The 18,642-nt window shown below is 39.0% G+C and overlaps 1 protein-coding gene and 1 non-coding gene across 2 annotated transcripts in view; both read left to right on the plus strand.

Annotated features, from left to right (window-relative positions):
• The window catches only part of MACROD2 (mono-ADP ribosylhydrolase 2), a 1,985,747-nt gene that overhangs the window by 1,201,140 nt on the left and 765,965 nt on the right, over positions 1-18,642 (plus strand). The gene's annotated exons all lie outside the window — the stretch shown is intronic.
• LOC118882114 lies at positions 18,212-18,375 on the plus strand. The gene has a single exon (XR_005016669.1). It is a non-coding gene; the product is annotated as a U1 spliceosomal RNA (small nuclear RNA).

Raw genomic sequence — 18,642 nt, forward strand, 5'->3', positions numbered from 1 at the left:
TGGGTTGGTCAATTTTAGTAGAAAGTGAATCAAAGAGCTTTTTAGGCCTCAAAGTAGTACTAGTTGTTTTTTTCTCCTTTATTAATATTTTACTTGTATTATTATATTGAGTTTTTCACAGCCCTTAATAACCTTCTCTTTTGAATTTGAAAATTTATAAAGTAATGCTGCTTGGATGCAACGTTTTTGCTTTTGTTTTTTTGGGGTTTTTTTTAACCATGAACTTTAGAATGTCTGGGGATTTTATCCATACTTTTGGAAAAGTTCTTCTGGAGTACTTGAGCTATACTATTGAAGTAAATAGTCTGAGACATTGGAATTTGGAATGGAATGCATGGGAGATAAAGTTATTGAGCAAGTATGAAGTATATAATTAATATCTAAAATAAAATGTGTATAGTTTTACATCTGCAGTCTAGTGATTGGAGAATAGTAAAAAAGATCAAAGGTCCTAATTGTATAGTAGCAAACTGGGAAAAAAATGAATTTGATCCATTATTTAAAACTTCTGGCTGTTTATAGTAACTTAAACCAATTGAATAATAAAATACTTGTTCTGGCTGGCAAAAATCCTTTCTAAGAATTATGTATGGTAAGAGGATATGAGAAACTGATCAAACAAGGGTTTTGAAGCCTCATTAACCATGGAATTTTTAGTGACGCGACATGGATATTGTAGACTTGGATTTATTTTGAAATGACAGAAATTTCCTAACAATATTTGAAACCTATTTTGGTTACTGCTGTCGATGTTTGCTTTTCTTGTCTTTACCTTTTTTTCAATCTCATATTCAGTACTATAATTTATTGGCCTCTGGCCCAGGGAGGTGGGGAACAAGCCTTCAGCAGCTTTTTACACTAAAAAGTAAGTTCAAGTTTTATTATTGAATTAACAGCTTTCATGTAGGGAGAATTTGTGGAAACCATACTGTAGATGACAATGTGGTCTCTTTTCTTTCTTTTAGTTAATTTTCCTAGTCTCGATTAGAATGTAGATATTTTATATATATCTAATTATATATCTAAATTTACACTTAATAAAAAGTACATATATATGTGTGTATATATATGTATATGTATTTTATTAAATATAGGGGATAAAAGAAAACCTGCCTGCACTGCACATCTGAATATTTCTTAGGATGTACATTTATGTGAAATACCAGGTGAGACAGGTTATGATTCATTTTATGTCATATAACATGAGTTAAAATAAAGTCTATTTAGTAACACAGATGCCAAAGTAAGGAAAGACAAATATAAGCCTCTGGGACCAAATGTAGGTGACTCTGCTCCAGTGGTTTATGAGTGTGGTCATGATATTGAATTCAACAATGCACAAACAGCATTTATTGAGAACCTACCTATTAAGTGCCAGGAGCCCAGGCTGGGTACTGCAGATCTCGAAATAAATGGCTTTGGTTCTGAACATTTCACAGTACGTTGTCCCTTGCTATCCAAGGGGGACTGGTTTCAGTACCCCCCACAGATAACAAAATCCACCAATACTCACATCCCTTACATAAAATGCCATATAACCTACACACATTCTTCCATATACTTTAAATCATATCTAGATTACTTATAATACCTAATACAATGTAAATGCCATGTAAGTAGTTGTAAATACAAGGTAAATATTATACAAATATTTGCCTGCACATGTCAAATTTAAGTTTTGTTCATTGGAACTTTATGTAATTTTTTTTCGAATATTTTTGATCCACGATTGGTAGAATCTGCAGATGCAGAACCCTTGGGATGGAGGGTCAACTGTATAACTGAAAAGTAAAGCCAGTTGATTAAGCAATATAAGTAATAAAAGTATGTAAATAAAATTGATTCTGCCAAAGTATAATATTCAAACTGTTAAAACTATGATTTCCACATAAATATTAAAGTGTCAAAGATTTTGTTCACCTCATCAGTTAATGAGAGAACCAGCAAGATGATAGAACCAATTCAAAGAGCATTCGTGGAGCTAGATATTTATAGGCAACTTAATAAAGGGATATTAAGATAAGATTGCTAGGTTAGATACAAAAGTAGTTAATTTCCTACAGAGCAATAAAGCATAATTTTTAGAATTATCATTTTTCCCAGATATACATTGTGTCTCTCCTGAATAAAAATCTACAAATTAGTGTGTAACCTCACTATGTTTGCGATCTTTTCACAATAGTAATCAGTGAGTTGAGCAAAACACATTCTCCTAGATGATTCTTCAGTGAGTCTTTGCCCCTGTGTGGCCTTGTGCTGCCCATCTTTTGCCTTATTTTTTAAGTCTTGCATATTTTTTTATTAATAAAAAAATTCGGGCACAATAGAATGTGGGAGAGAGGAAGACCAGTGGGATTCCAAGTCAAGGAAAGTTAAGGAGAGAAAAACATCTGAGATAAACCTTCTATAAACGAGGAGAAAATGTCCAGTAAGACAAAGTCTTTGGGGAGGAGGGGGTTGGAGGGGCAGTGACAGGTAAAAGGAAGGGAGAAATAGGTGAACTCTAAGTGCCATTTCTTGAGCAGTTTTATATTTACTTGTGGGACAGATGAATCACTGTGACCAAGGGCCAATGTATGAGAGATCTTTACTTGATACTTTATTGTATTTGTTGTGGTGGTGGTTTTTAAAAAGTCAGAAAATCAAATCATCTGTGTACTGGCATGAAGTCATACATTAGTTGTTTTTAAAGTCATAAATTCATATGTCAGTGACTTAAAACTCTTTTAGAAAGAAATGCCCAGGATAATGAAAGCAGAAGATAGAGATCGGGATCTACCCAGACACTAAAACTGAGCAGAGCCTCTAATTATTAGCCACACCCCTGAAATTCCCTTCTTTACTCCAGGAGCTTTTTCTCTCCCCGTTTTCTTTTGTTCTCTTCCATTCCTTTCCTCTCTTACCCCAGACATGAAATGTAATCTGGGAGCCATCACCATCTACCATCTCACTGGCTGAGCAAGGTGAATCTGAAAGAAGCATCATCTACAACTTTCCTTCTTAGGTTGCAGGCAGAGAAGGGAAAGCACCAGGATGGAGCAAAATGGAATGGAATCTCTCTTGAAACGCTTTTTTGTCTAAACGATTTCTGCTGTTAAAAAATATATTGTTTACTTGGCTTCACATTTCTCTCTGATATCAATTTTCTTTTTACAAAACAAGTCACATCCAGAAATGTTTGTTAATTTAAAATCTCTTTTATAGCTGAGCTTTCCCAGTGGGTAATAAACTATGGGCCACGGGGTTATTCAATCTTTTTTAGTATTATTTCCAAGGTAGTGGTAAAATAATGACCACACCTCAATCTCTTGGCCTTGCTGTATGAGCTGCCGTGGTTAGAAATTTCCAGGCTCAGTTTAATGCAGCAGCAAAACAGGGGAGCTCTAAATACAAAATAAATGAGGTGTTGCTCTAGTAATCCATTTATATACAGCATTTATTTTAGCCTTTTTTTTTTTTTTTGACTGTTGACAATTGATCATTAGATTTATAGTATTTAGCATTGATTTTGGAGAAAGCCAGTTTGGTTTTCCATATCAAAGCTGTCCAATATTTCACTTTTCATGTGGTCCTTTAGGATTAATTAGAGAACAATTTCAAAAGGGCCACTCCAGGATTTAATCTATTAATAATATTTGTTTAATCCCCCCAAACTATGAATGCTTATTTTATTCATTTCTAATTGGGCAATTTCATATTTTACCAACAAGTACAATTAATTAGTAGGTTAAAACAAATTGCTTTGCTTTGACTGAGGATCTGAATCCTTTCAATAAAGAAACCCAGATTTTTTTGTATCTTGGGGAAACACACACACACACACACGCACACACACACACACACACACACACAGAATCTTTCCTGAACAATTTTTCTTTTAAGGTGACTTAAGCATCTTGGGTCTTTTTAGATGAATAGCAGGATTTGGGCTTTTGAAAGAAAGTCTATATGCTGAATGAAAAGGCTTCTATTTACAGGGACCAATTAGCTATAATTAGCATGCGAGTTTTAATGATACTGTATGGTGAAGCTGATTATGCCTGTGGGACTGAGGATGCAAGTCACTTCTATTGTTTATTGTATGCAAATCTAGCCACTCAGCTTTAATTAGATGTTGAAATCCAGAACAAATATCAACAATTGCTTGAGTATTAATGAGCAGCGTGAACTGCCCATCATGACTTTTTAAATGGCAGAGGCTTATAAGCAATAGATTTGGCTCCCACAAAATGAACAGGCCTCTGAGAGCCCATACTTTGCACAACAAAGTCAAGGTTAGGCCAATCTGGCTGACAGAATTTCTGCTTCTTCCTGTTTCCTCTGATAGCGCCTTTTTGCTTTGCGAATATTAATGGAAGGTGGCTCTTGTAATGAAAAGGAAGTTCAAAATAAAACGTAGTATTTTAAGAAAAGCCAGATTGTGGACTGTTTTCAATCAGATATTTGATGGTTTATAAGCTGGTGGGATTCTAAAAGGTCAGTTAGTAGAGTTCCTTCCAATTATTAACATGTTATAGTTTATATACTGTAAATGAAAATCACTCTGTGAATTAACAGTCAGATTGCGATGTTCTTCGGCAACAGCAGAACCTGGGAAAATTGTAAAGTGAATGTAGTTGATCTCTTCCGTCGCTGAAGAATTGCAGGGAAGAGGTGGAAAACAGTGGCCATCCAATCACCCTGCCCTCCTCTGGTTCCCTGGTCCCAGTTTTCTCATCATGCTTTAGTTTGCCTGTCCTAAGGAGGACATAGTAAAAACACATTCACACTAAACGGGGAGCGACTTGCTTCCATTCACTTTTCCAGGACCAGTTGTATCTGAAAATGGGACCCAGAGAAGGTAAATGCATTACCTGAAAGAAGAGATGCTAACTTCCAGCCATCCGATGAGGAAATTTTGAGATGTCTTCCCTGTGCCCCTCAAATCCAGCCACATATTGACCCGTCCCACTCCACCTAAACCATAAGCCATCCTTTCTTGGCAATCTTCCTTCTATCAAGATGTTTAGATAAGGATGTTATCATGTGACTCAGTTTTTCTATGTAATTTTAGCTGCATGTAGAAATAAAGTTGCTTCTTAATAGCAGATCTGAAGAGGGACAAATCACAAGCAGGTTCCAGTTAAATTTGTAGTTCCTGTATATATGCCAACGGCACTGTACCACTGTACTCTCTTCTCTTCCTCCCTCCCTCCTCTCTCTCTCTCTCTCTTGCTTTCTTTCCTTTTTTTTTTTCTTCTACTTTTTCTGAACCTTCTCTCACTGGAAAGAAAAAAAAAAAGGCTATAAGCATTCACACAGACATCGATCTGTTTTGAATTACCTTGGTATGTTAACAAGGAGAAAACAAGTGACTAGCTACCATTGTTCCAAAGGTTGATTTCTGATTTCTCTAACTTCTGTTGTGTCTGGATTTCTCTCTCCATTTTTCAAAGAATGACCCTCAATAGCTTAATAAATCAGCTAATAAAATGTTTTAGCATCTGCTAACACTCCCTGAGTGTGTCACATGCTTGTTCAAAGGCTTTGTAAGGAAGCACAATGGAGGGAAACCACAGGCCATTGTGAAAAGCGACACTATCAGGTTTCAAAATACTGCGGAACCTACATCTTCACCTTAAGACTTTGCTTGTAAATATTTACATTGTTTGCCCAGATGGTGGCAGAACTGGAAAATGTGGGTAACTTTTTTTTTTTAACATCTCTTAATAAACTAAAAAAAAAAAAAAAAAAAAAAATTCATAAGCTGGAATTGCGCACTGTCACAAAAACATTGTGTTGATTTGAAAAGTTTTGTTGCTATTGAAATGTTCCTTTATCACAGCAAGAGGAAGTGAAAAGATACAAGTTTCTTCAGGTTCTGGGGACGGTATATTTTCATAGTGCCGTTCACCTAAATAAACCTGAGGCCTTGGTAGCTTCCAAAATATTTCAATTCCAGGCAATGAACTTCCATTGAATACTTACCATGTGCCATATGTTGTGCTGATGATTAAAGAGCCTCTCCTGTGTAATCAGGCAGATAAAGATTATACAGTTAGAGGAGCGAGGATGACACTCTTGCTGACTACCGTAAGCAGGTTTTGGCCAGAGTCCCCAATGGCATCCTCACCACCCAGGTGGGGAAAGGCAGTGTCAAGATGCCTTCTCCTCTCACCTGGAGAGCTTCAGTTACCTCCTACCTGTGCTCCCTGCCTCTGTTTCCCTTCCTCTCCAGCCCATCCTCAGAACCATAAATTTTCCACGTCTCAATTCCATGCCACTTGCTTCTTGTTTTAACGGATCCCCAATGGATCCCTTAGACGAATCCACGGTCCTCTGTACCAAGCCTCAAATCCTGAAGATGGTTTTCAAGGCTGGCCATAATCTGGCTGTCTCTTGGTCACCTCAAAGACCCTGTCACCCACCACGCTTGTTCGCATCCCCAACTTTTTGGCTCACCCGCACAGAACTACTCACGGTTACACAAATGGGATATCTGGGTCTGCCTCTGTGCTGTTCTCTATGGAAGAAAATCAACCACTAGCAAGAGCACCGTTAGTGTGAGCCTCTGTTTTATTCTAGGGTAGCAGGGCATGAGAAGGCTGGGCAGAGATTCTAACTGGAGAAGCAGGGTGGAGTGTTTATAGCTTTAGCAGGAAGAGGGAGGGGTTGTTTTGGGGATTAGCAGCCATTGTTTGAACAATTTGAATTTTATTAGGAGAGGTGGAGAGAGACAGGTAGGGGCTAAAGGCATATGCTAGAGACAATGGCAAAGAAGAGATAGTAGTGGGAGCAAGGCCATGCGAGGGCCTCAGTGGAAATCTCTCTATCCTTCAGGGTCCCTCACATGTCTGTGTGCAGAACTGTCCTTCTATTCCTCTCCCCTCTGCGTCCCCACCCCTACCAGGCGAACTCCTCATAACCGTGGTTCAGAGGTTACCTCAACTCAGAAGCTCTCCCATGCCTCCTGGGAACTCGACCCCTTCCCCCCCAACCTCCAGAGACCCCAAAGTTCTGTGCTCAAATCTGGAAGAGACTTTATCTCAGAGCATTGTAATTTGCTGTTTGTTTTTCTGACTGCTGCAGCAGATTGCTCAGTTTCTGGAGGTCAGGGACAGCACTTTGGCTACCTTTGTGTCCACAGAGCCTGGCATGATGCCTGGCACAAAATAGGATCTCAAAACTTTTGTCCAGGGTATGTAGTGAACATGGAACAGTGTCAGACATTCACTTATGAGCATCCCACCTCTGACCTAACTCCCGGGGGAGGCCACTATCCTCTCCCTCTGTCTGCCCCCTCCCATGAACAGATTTCTAGGCTTTTCTCCTTTGGACTTGGAAACTGGGCAGAACAAACAAACAAAAATCAGAAGGTGGGAGGTGAGTGTGGGAAGTTAGTGAGAGAGGATAGAGAAAGAGATGGGGAGAGGCTGAGATGTGAAGATAGAGGAGGGAGAGTTTTAGATTTGTTTCATTTGATGTGTTCTGTTTGAGAAGGAGGTATCCAAGAGCAGTGTAGGATTTCAGAAAACTGGTAGAAAACAGAAGAAATGGAGTACAAGATGATTATTGAGACTTCTGATATTGGTGGTATCTTTCAAGAAACACCTTTGAAAGATTAAAATTCTTCCAAATTAAAGTTGTATTTAAATATAAATTGGGAATCCTCTTTCCTCTTCCTTCTCTCTTTCTATCCTCCCTCCCTCTCTCCCTCCCTCCCTTCCTTCCTTCCCTCCTGTTTGAACTGTTTCTCTGCATGAGTATAGGGATCAGACTATGAGAATCTAGAAATCTTAAGGGTTATGATTGAGGGAATGAATTAACTATTGAAAAAGTAAATGAATGAGTGACCATGTTTCCCTCAGGGTCATGGCCAAGATAGCAGCCGGAATCTCCACCCATGAACTCCCCAGAAAAAATGCCTTCCCTCCAGACCTTGGGAAACAGGAAGCATCAGACCATAATAGAACTGATTTTTTTCTTTCTGCTCATTGTCTCCTCAGAAGAGGAATGCCTTCTGAATTATCTCCCTTAAAACTCCAGAACCACAAGATTTCCATCAGCCTCCTCTGAATGGAGGAGGGTGGTAAAATTGTCAACAGCATTCATTTGCAAATCCTCTTGACTGAATATGCGGTTCAGATGGGAGCTTCTTATATATGTTAAATTATTTTTGTCAGATTATAAATCACTGCTTTCACAGTTCTCCACAGGACATAGATAACAATGTTCACTATTGAACCTTCCCACAGAGCACGTCCATGATTCTTCCTCATGCAGAGGGTCTGACTACACAGGCTAGCCAAGCCAACATGTCTCCATTTACCTTTCTCTTCCTGTGCTTGGACAAGGCTTTCCCTTGGGGTCTGACCCTGTCTCATCCTCTCCCAGACTTCCATTCACGCATTCTTTAGCTGCCACCCCCCCACCTCCTCCCCCATCCACCCATCTCCCTGTGGCTGCCTGTGGCTGGTTGAGATCCATGTATTGTTTCTAACTGAAAAGTAAACAGATAAGTACATTTTAAGGTGAAATGGCTAACTAATGATAAATATTGTCTGGCTCTAAAGGTAATTTTTTGGAATAAAGTTATAGTCAAGATTGGAAAATCACGGTTGATGTATATCAAAAAGGAGCAGGAGAATGGTTCAAGATGGCAGGATATGGGGACGTGCACTCCCTCTTATGAGAGCACTGGAATCATGACTAACTGATAACAATCATCGACAGGAAGACACTGGAACTCACCAAAAAAGATACCCCACAACCAAAGACAAAGGAGAAGCCACAGTGAGATGGTAGGAGGGGCACAATCACAATAAAATCAAATCCCATAACTGCTGGGTGGGTGACTCACAAACTGGAGAACACTTATACCACAGAGGTCCACCCACTGGAGTGAAGGTTCTGAGCCCCACATCAGGCTTCCCAACCTGGAGGTCCAACAATGGGAGAGGTATGCCCAGAGAATCAGACTTTGAAGGCTAGTGGGATTTGATTGCAGGACTTCAAAGGGACTGGGGGAAAAAGAGACTCCACTCTTGGAGGGCACACACAAAGTAGTGTGCACATCAGGACCCAGTGGGAAGGAGCAGTGACCCCATAGGAGACTGAACCAGACCTACCTCCTTGTGCTGGAGGGTCTCCTGCAGAGGCGGGGGGCGGTTGTGGCTCACCGCAGGGACAAGGACACTGGCAGCAGAAGTTCTGGGAAGTATTCCTTGGCATAAGCCCTCCCGGAGTCCGTCACTAGCCCCAGAAAAGAGCCTGTAGCCTCCAGTGCTGGTTCGCCTCAGGCCAAAACAACCAACAGGGAGGGAAGTCAGCCCCACCCATCAGCAGAAAGCAGATTAAAGTTTTACTGAGCTCTGCCCACCAGGGCAACACCCAGCTCTACCCACCACCAGTCCCTCCCATCAGGAAGCTTGCACAAACCTCTTAGATAGCCTCATCCATCACAGGGCAGACATCAGAAGCAAGAAGAACTACAATCCTGCAGCCTGTGGAAGAAAAACCACATTCAAAGAAAGACAGACAAGATGAAAAGGCAGACGGCTATATACCAGATGAAGGAACAAGATAAAACCCCAGAAAAACAACTAAATGAAGTGGAGATAGGCAACCTTCCAGAAAAAGAATTCAGAATAATGATAGTGAAGATGATCCAGGACCTCAAATAAGAATGGAGGCAAAGATCGAGAAGATGCAAGAAATGTTTACCAAAGACCTAGAAGAATTAAAGAACAAACAAACAGAGATGAACAATACAATAACTGAAATGAAAACTACACTAGAAGGAATCAATAGCAGAATAACTGAGGCAGAAGAACGGATAAGTGACCTGGAAGACAGAATGGTGGAATTCACTGCTGCGGAACAGACTAAAGAAAAAAGAATGAAAAGAAATGAAGACAGCCTAAGAGACCTCTGGGACAACATTAAATGCAACAACATTCGCATTATAGGGGTCCCAGAAGGAGAAGAGAGAGAGAAAGGACCAGAGAAAATATTTGAAGAGATTATAGTTGAAAACTTCCCTAACATGGGAAAGGAAATAGCCACCTAAGTCCAGGAAGCACAGAGAGTCCCATACAGGATAAACCCAAGGAGAAACATGCCAAGACACATAGTAATCAAATTGGCAAAAATTAAAGACAAAGAAAAATTATTGAAAGCAGCAAGGGAAAAATGACAAATAACATACAAGGGAACTCCCATAAGGTTAACAGCTGATTTCTCAGCAGAAACTCTACAAGCCAGAAGGGAGTGGCATGATATACTTAAAGTGATGAAAGGGAAGAAGCTACAACCAAGATTACTCTACCTGGCAAGCATCTCATTTAGATTTGATGGAGAAATCAAAAGCTTTACAGACAAGCAAAAGCTAAGAGAATTGAGCACCACCAAACCAGCTCTACAACAAATGCTAAAGGAACTTCTCTAAGTGGGAAACACAAGAGAAGAAAAGGACCTACAAAAACAAACCCAAAACAATTAAGAAAATGGTCATAGGAACATACATATCGTAATTACCTTAAACGTGAATGGATTAAATGCTCCAACCAAAAGACACAGGCTTGCTGAACGGATACAAAAACAAGACCAGCTATATGCTGTCTACAAGAGACCACTTCAGACCTAGGGACACATACGGACTGAAAGTGAGGGGACGGAAAAAGGTATTCCATGCAAATGGAAATCAAAAGAAGCTGGAGTAGCTATACTCATATCAGATAAAATAGACTTTAAAATAAACAATGTTACAAGAGACGAGGAAGGACACTACATAATGATCAAGGGATCAATCCAAGAAGAAGATATAACAATTATAAATATATATGCAGCCAACATAGGAGCACCTCAATACATAAGGCAACTGCTAACAGCTATAAAAGAGGAAATTGACAGTAACACAATAATAGTGGGGGACTTTAACACCTCACTTACACCAATGGACAGATCATCCAAAATGAAAATAAATAAGGAAACAGAAACTTTAAATGACACAATAGACCAGATAGATTTAATTGATATATATAGGACATTCCATCCAAAAACAGCAGATTACACGTTCTTCTCAAGTGTGCACGGAACATTCTCCAGGATAGATCACATCGTGGGTCACAAATCAAGCCTCAGTAAATTTAAGAAAATTGAAATCATATCAAGCATCTTTTCTGACCACAACGCTATGAGATTAGAAATGAATTACAGGGAAAAAAACGTAAAAAAAAACAAACACATGGAGGCTAAACAATACATTACTAAATAACCAAGAGATCACTGAAGAAATCAAAGAGGAAATCAAAAAATACCTAGAGACAAATGACAATGAAACACAACGCTCCAAAACCTATGGAATGCAGCAAAAGCAGTTCTAAGAGGGAAGTTTATAGCAGTACAATCCTACCTCAAGAAACAGGAAAAACCTCAAATAAACAATCTAATCTTACACCAAAGGAACTGGAGAAAGAAGAACAAACAAAACCCAAAATTAGTAGAAGGAAAGAAATCATAAAGATCAGAGCAGAAATAAGTGAAATACAAACAAAGAAAACAATAGCAATGATCAATAAAACTAAAAGTTGGTTCTTTGAGAAGATAAACAAAATTGATGAACCATTAGCCAGATTCATCAAGAAAAAGAGGGTGAGGACTCAAATCAGTATAATTAAAAATGAAAAAGGAGAAGTTACAACAGACACTGCAGAAATACAAAGCATCCTAAGAGACTACTACAAGCAACTCTATGCTAATAAAATGGACAACCTGGAAGAAATGGAGAAATTCTTGGAAAGATTTAACCTTCCAAGACTGAACCAGGAAGAAATAGAAAATATGAACAGAGTGATCACAAGTAATGAAATTGAAACTATGGTTAAAAATCTTCCAACAAACAAAAGTCCAGGACCAGATGGCTTCACAGGTGAATTCTATCAAATATTTTGAGAAGAGCTAACACTCATCCTTCTCAAACTCTTCCAAAAAAATTGCAGAGGAAGGAACACTCCCAAACTCATTCTACAAGGCCACCATCACCCTCATACCAAAACCAAAGATACTACAAAAAAAGAGAATTACAGACCAATATCACTGATGAACATAGATGCAGAAATCCTCAACAAAATACTAGCAAACAGAATCCAACAACACATTAAAAGGATCCTACACCATGATCAAGTGGGATTTACCCCAGGGATGCAAGGATTCTTCAGTACACGCAAATCAATCAATGTGATACACCATATTAACAAATTGAAGAATAAAAACCATATGATCATCTCAATAGATGTAGAAAAAGGTTTTGACATAATTTCAATACCTATCTATGATAAAAACTCTCCAGAAAGTGGACATAGAGGGAACCTACCTCAGTATAATAAAGCCCATGTATGAAAAACCCACAGCAAACATCATTCTCAATGGTTAAAAACTGAAAGAATTTCCTCTAAGATCAGGAACAAGACAAGGATGTCCACTCTTGCCACTCTTATTCAACATAATTTTGAAAGTGTTAGCCGTGGCGATCAGAGAAGAAAAAAAGAAATAAAAGGAATACATATTGGAAAAGAAGAAGTAAAACTGTCACTGTTTGCAGATGACATGATACTATACATAGATAATCCTAAAGATGCCACCAGAAAACTACTAGAGCTAATCAATGAATTTGGTAAAGTTGCAGGATACAAAATTAATGCACAGAAATCTCTTGTGTTCCTATACACTAACAACGAAAGATCAGAAAGAGAAACTAAGGAAACAATCAGATTCACCATTGCCACAAAAAGAATTAAATACCTAGGAATAAACCTACCTAAGGAGGTAAAAGACTTGTACTCAGAAAACTATCAGACACTGATGAAAGGAATCAAAGATGACCCAGACAGATGGAGAGGTATACCATGTTCTTGGATTGGAAGAATCAATATTGTGAAAATGACTACACTACCCAAAGCAATCTACAGATTCAATGCAATTGCTATCAAATTACCAATGGATTTTTAACAGAACTGTAACAAAAAATCTTAAAATTGTATGGAGACACAAAAGACCCCGAAGAGCCAAAGCAATCTTGAGGGAAAAAATTGGAGCTGGAGGAATCAGACTCCTTGACTTCAGACTTTACTACAAAGCTACAGTAATCAAGACAATATGGTACTAGCACAAAAACAGAAATATAGATCAATGCAACAGGATAGAAAGCCCGGAGATTAACCTACGCACCTATGGTCAACTAATCTATGACAGAGGAGGCAAAGATATACAATGGAGAAAAGACAGTCTCTTCAATAAGTGGTGCTGCAAAAACTGGATAGCTATATGTAACATAATGAAATTAGAACACTCCTTAAAACCATACACAAAAATAAAATCAAAATGGATTAGAGACCTAAATATAAGACCGGACACTGTAAAACTCTTAGAGGAAAACATAGGTAGAACACTCTGACATAAATCACAGCAAGGTCTTCTTTGACCCACCTCCTAGAATAATGGAAATAAAAACAAAAATAAACAAATGGAACCTAATGAAACTTAAAAGCTTTGCACAGCAAAGGAAACTATAAACAAGACGAAAGGACAACCCTCAGAATGAAGATATTTGCAAATGAATCAACAAAGGATTAATCTCCAAAAATATATAAACAGCCCATGCAGCTCAATATTAAAAAAACAAACAACCCAAGCAAAGAATGGCAGAAGACCTAAACAGATATTTCTCCAAGAAGACATGCAGATGGCTAAGAGGCACAACATCACTAATTATTAGAGAAGTGAAAATCAAAACTACAGTGAGTTTTCACCTCACACCAGTCAGAATGGTCATCAGCAGAAAATCTACAAACAACAAATGCTGGAGAGGGTGTGGAGAAAAGGGAACCCTCTTGCACTGTTGGTGGGAATGTAAATTGATACGGCCATTATGGAGAACAGTATGGAGGTTCCTTAAAAAACTAAAAATAGAATTACCATATGACCCAGCAATCCCACTACTGGGCATATACCCAGAGAAAACCATAATTCAAAAAGACACATGCACCCCAATGTTCTTTGCAGCACTGTTTACAATAGCCAGGTCATGGAAACAACATAAATGTCCATCAGGAGAGCAATGGATAAAGAAGTTGTGGTATATATATACAATGGAATATTACTCAGCCATAAAAAGGAATGAAACTGGTCATTTTGTAGAGACGTAGATGAACCTAGAGGCTGTCATACAGAGTGAAGTGTGTCAGAAAGAGAAAAAACAAGTACTGCATGCTAACGCATATATGTGGAATCTAGAAAATGGTGCAGATGAATCGGTTTGCAAGGCAGAAATAGAGACACAGATGTAGAGAACAACGTATGGACACCAAAGGGGGGAAAGGGGGGGGGGCAGGGCGGTGGTGGTGGGACGAATTGGGAGATTGGGATTGACATATATGCACTTATATGTATAAAATAAATAACTAATAATCTGCTGTATTTAAAAAAAATGAAATTCAAAAAAATTAAAATTAAATTACAGAAAAGGAAAAAAGAAATAAGATTGGATAATCATTAGAATGATTATCTGTTCTGCAATTGTCCCCAGAGGAGATTTGTCATAGGCTCTGGGGCCACCTTCCTGTCCTTTAGGATTTGCTGTAGCAGCTGTCGCTATAATACTGAGGACTTTGATGCAACTTTGTCAATCTTGGGCAGCCAGACCCCAGAGAGATTTGTAAGGAAAACAGTTCATACTTTGCACACACCTGCCTTCTCAACCCCTATTGTTTTCAGTGGGTGCCCCTGAAACTCCCTTCCCCTTCACTTTTCCACTCTCTGCCCGGCTAACAAGGCTTCTGTTTACACCTTTAATTAATTAACTACTTCAGTGTTTATTTGGCACCTACTAGCCAAATAATAACACCTTAAGCTGTGATCTCATTTAAGAGAATTTGCACTTATTAAAAGACTCTGAAAAACTTAAATGCTTTTAAGTCCCCAAAAAAGTAAATTTCCAATGGTTGGCAACCTACCTGGTTGGGAGACACAAACGTAGACTATGAAATAGGAGATGTCAGCAAGCAGAGCCCACAGGCAGATTTCCCCTGAAGTTAATAAAGCTTCAGCTTCAGGGCCTACACTTGGACAGACCAGTTTTTATAAATGCATCTTCTTTTTGGTAAAAAGGACTTCAAAATTGTATAAACCTCAGGCCCCACAAAATCTGGAACCCAAATGACCCCCACCCCCCCCCCAAAAAAATCCCCAAAGGTTTATGAGGGTAAAAGCCATGTTTACCCTGTTTACCAGTTTCTAAAACATCACTGGCACATTGTAGGAGCTCAAGAAAAATGTTCTGGATGTTGAATAAATGCATAATACATGTAAAGTGCCTAATTCTTTTCCTGGCGTATAGTATGGGCTCAATACATATTTGCTGAAAGAATGATTACTTTGATGAGTGAATAAATTCGTGAATGAATGGGAAAGTTAGGGGCAGCCTAAATCTCTGTGGAGAAAGATGCCCTTTCTGTCATAACCTCCCCCATTCATCTCACGGGCAGCAAGGCTGGCCTCCCCACCCCAAGACCAGTTAGCCGAACATGCGTGAGCACATCCAGAAATAGTTTCAGAACACAAACTGCCTTTTCCCCCAAGACACCATGTGGTCAACTGTGGTTAATAAACAGACTCTTGTTAACAAGAGGTACAGTTATGTGGAAACACTATACCTCCATCTATGAAATGCTAGATTTTCAAATTAGAGACTTGGGATTTGTTCCCAGTCCGCCTACCCCTACATTTGTAATAAAGCCACTGCCTCACACAGAATTATATTCTTAGGGAAAAATGAAAAACATGTTTGAAGAACTCAACCCTTATTACACCATTTTTCCATAACAGTAACCATGAAACAGTTATGTATTTAACCCCTGTAGTCTTTAAGCCTGCTAAAATATGTAATTAGTTAATTAGGAAATTAATTATGTGCTAAAAAGGGAAAATTTGAGAAGTGTCTATGGGTGTATAAAACTGTGTTTAAAGTAAACTTCTATTTTGAGGCTTTAGTGCTGTCCCAGTGTAATTAGCATTTCATGATTCTTTGTATTCATTAAATTTTTTTCACAAAAATATTGGAAAGTTTCCCAGAGTTCTACCCTTCCCACCTCCTGGTGTATATCAAACAGAATATTTTGGACTTATCTAGTCAAATCAGAGTTGGAATTGTTTTTTGTAAGAGAGTGGTTCCTTGGAAGTCATTCAGAAGCTAAGTGTAGGGAAAATTATTTTGATGTATAGGGTCAATGTTTCTCTGTCATAAGTCAGTGATAAGTAAACTGGTTCTCAGGAATTTCTTTTTTTGATACTTATAACAATCAATTTGTGAAGCATTTAGCATAGACAAAAAGGTGTCTCTGTTAAGACCAAGACCAAGACCAAGTCCAAGACCACTGGTAAGAGGCTGCTCCTTTGTTCCTCTTCAGCACTGTGCTGAAGATGTACTGTTTACATTCACTATGTAAACGGTGGGAACTCATGGTCCTGAAGGCACAGAATGAACAGACACTTTCTGAATGCAGTATGCACGTCGGAAAGAAGGCACTGATCATTTTCAGATCATAGGTCAATTATCGTTTCCAATTTGGGGAGTAAAATAATCTGTATCAGTTACTTCCAAATATAACTACATTTCATATTGACTAGTGTTTGCAGTTGCCAATCCATCTTCCCATCCAATGCCCCTTTCCTGTGATTCCCAGTATCCCTTCTTCTAGTTGGTCTGGACCTGTCATGGTACTTCTGTTGGGAAGTTTTTGCATTTGTTCATGCTGTTCCCTTGACCTTGAAAGGAAATCCACTATTTCCTGAGATCCTAAAAATTAAACTTTTCTACCCAAACTAACACCTTCCCTACAATGAATTGCCAAGAAAATGAAAGCCAACAAAGAAGGTGAGATTTTGACTTTTTAAGAGAACTGCTGACTAGGCATAAAAGAAAAAGCAATTTTGTCTGAAGGCCTAAAGATGGAGGGGGCAGTCTGGGTAGCTAAGTGATTGATTTCTCCACTGTCACTTAGAGCATCCGGATACAATTGTTGGCTCTGACAATTGAGTGCTGTGTTTGCAGGAACATAGGGTATAGTGGATGGTGGGAGAATTCAGGTCTTGGAGTCGTCTTGACAAAAGAGTACAATAGTGAACAATTTATGTAATACTCTGAGCTTTGGTTTCTTTATCTATGAAGTGAGAATACTAATATCTACCTAGCCAGGCTGTAAGGATTGAAGACAATGTATGCCAAGCACTTGTCACAGTGGTTGGTTAGCATATAAGCACTAAATAAACAGTAGCTATTGTTATCATGATGACTGCAAGTCAAGGTCTTTACCCTTCTATTAAGGGTGAAGTGAACTAAGGCAGTTCTAAGGACTTCATAAAGCAGTGTTGCCTCATGACTGGTACGAAGCAGGAGGCATGAGGAAAGGTGGTTATCATCTCAGGAATTTCACGTGGATGGGGGAAGCACGTGACAGTTGATATTGTATCCTTTGTTTGGAAACAGGTAAGACTGGAAACACAGCCATCAGGATAATTTGTAGTAGGCTGAGAGTCCGTTGCAAATAAAGTTTCACTTTTTTGATGAAAGAGTCCGTTCTGACTGAGTCTGCATTTTGAACCCATCACAGTTAGATGCCAGTAGATTGATGGTCGGCTGCACTGTGGCTGTGTGTCCTTCATATCCGCAGACACACAGAACCAGTCTTGGGACATAACAGACCCTGTGCTTTTGCAAAGTGATTTTTGGTCTTTCCTCTAGTCCCTACTCTAGATACAGTGTTGTTGTCGGGTGTGCTCTGTTTCTCACTTCACGTCTGCTTCTCTTTCCCACTCATGTTGAACTGATGTAGGGGGTGTGTTAACAACGGGACAGTTATTTCTTGTCCTTTGATATGAAGGACCCATATGTTCTAACTCTTCCCACACTTCTCTGAAGTTTTGACTCAAGCAAGAATGAGTGGGATCCATTTGTTCATTCATTCATTCATTCACTATTGAACACCATGTATTAGGTGCTGTCCTATGTGCTGAGATAAAGTGATGAGCAAAGCAGACATAGTTCCTGGCTTCAATAAGCTCATTCTGTCCTGAGAAAGATGAACAGTAATCAAATAATCCAAGAACTAAAAATGTTTCATTGCAAATTGAAATTTGTATAAACTTTGATTACTTTTTGATTATAAAAGTAAAAACCATACTTACCTGGCAGGGGAGATACCATGATCACGAAGGTGGTTTTCCCAGGGCGAGGCTTATCCATTGCACTCCGGATGTGCTGACCCCTGCGATTTCCCCGAATGTGGGAAACTCGACTGCATGATTTGTGGTAGTGGAGGACTGCGGTCGTGCTTTCCCCTGATAAAAAGATTAAAAAAAAAAAAAAAAGTAAAGCCTCATTATAAAGAATTTAGAAAATAAAGTAGCACAGATGGTCCTGCCTTACGATGGTTTGACTTATGATTTTGGGCTTTATAGTGGTGTGAAAGCTGTATGCATTCAGTAGAAACTGGGCCTTGAATTTTGAAATTTGATCTTTTCCTGGGCTAGCGACATGTGGTGTGATCCCCTCTTCTGATGCTGGGCAGCTCCCAGTCAGCCAGGCAATCACGAGTGTGAACAGCCCAT

The sequence above is a fragment of the Balaenoptera musculus genome, chromosome 15 (assembly GCF_009873245.2).
Source record: "Balaenoptera musculus isolate JJ_BM4_2016_0621 chromosome 15, mBalMus1.pri.v3, whole genome shotgun sequence".
Classification (NCBI taxonomy): domain Eukaryota; kingdom Metazoa; phylum Chordata; class Mammalia; order Artiodactyla; family Balaenopteridae; genus Balaenoptera; species Balaenoptera musculus.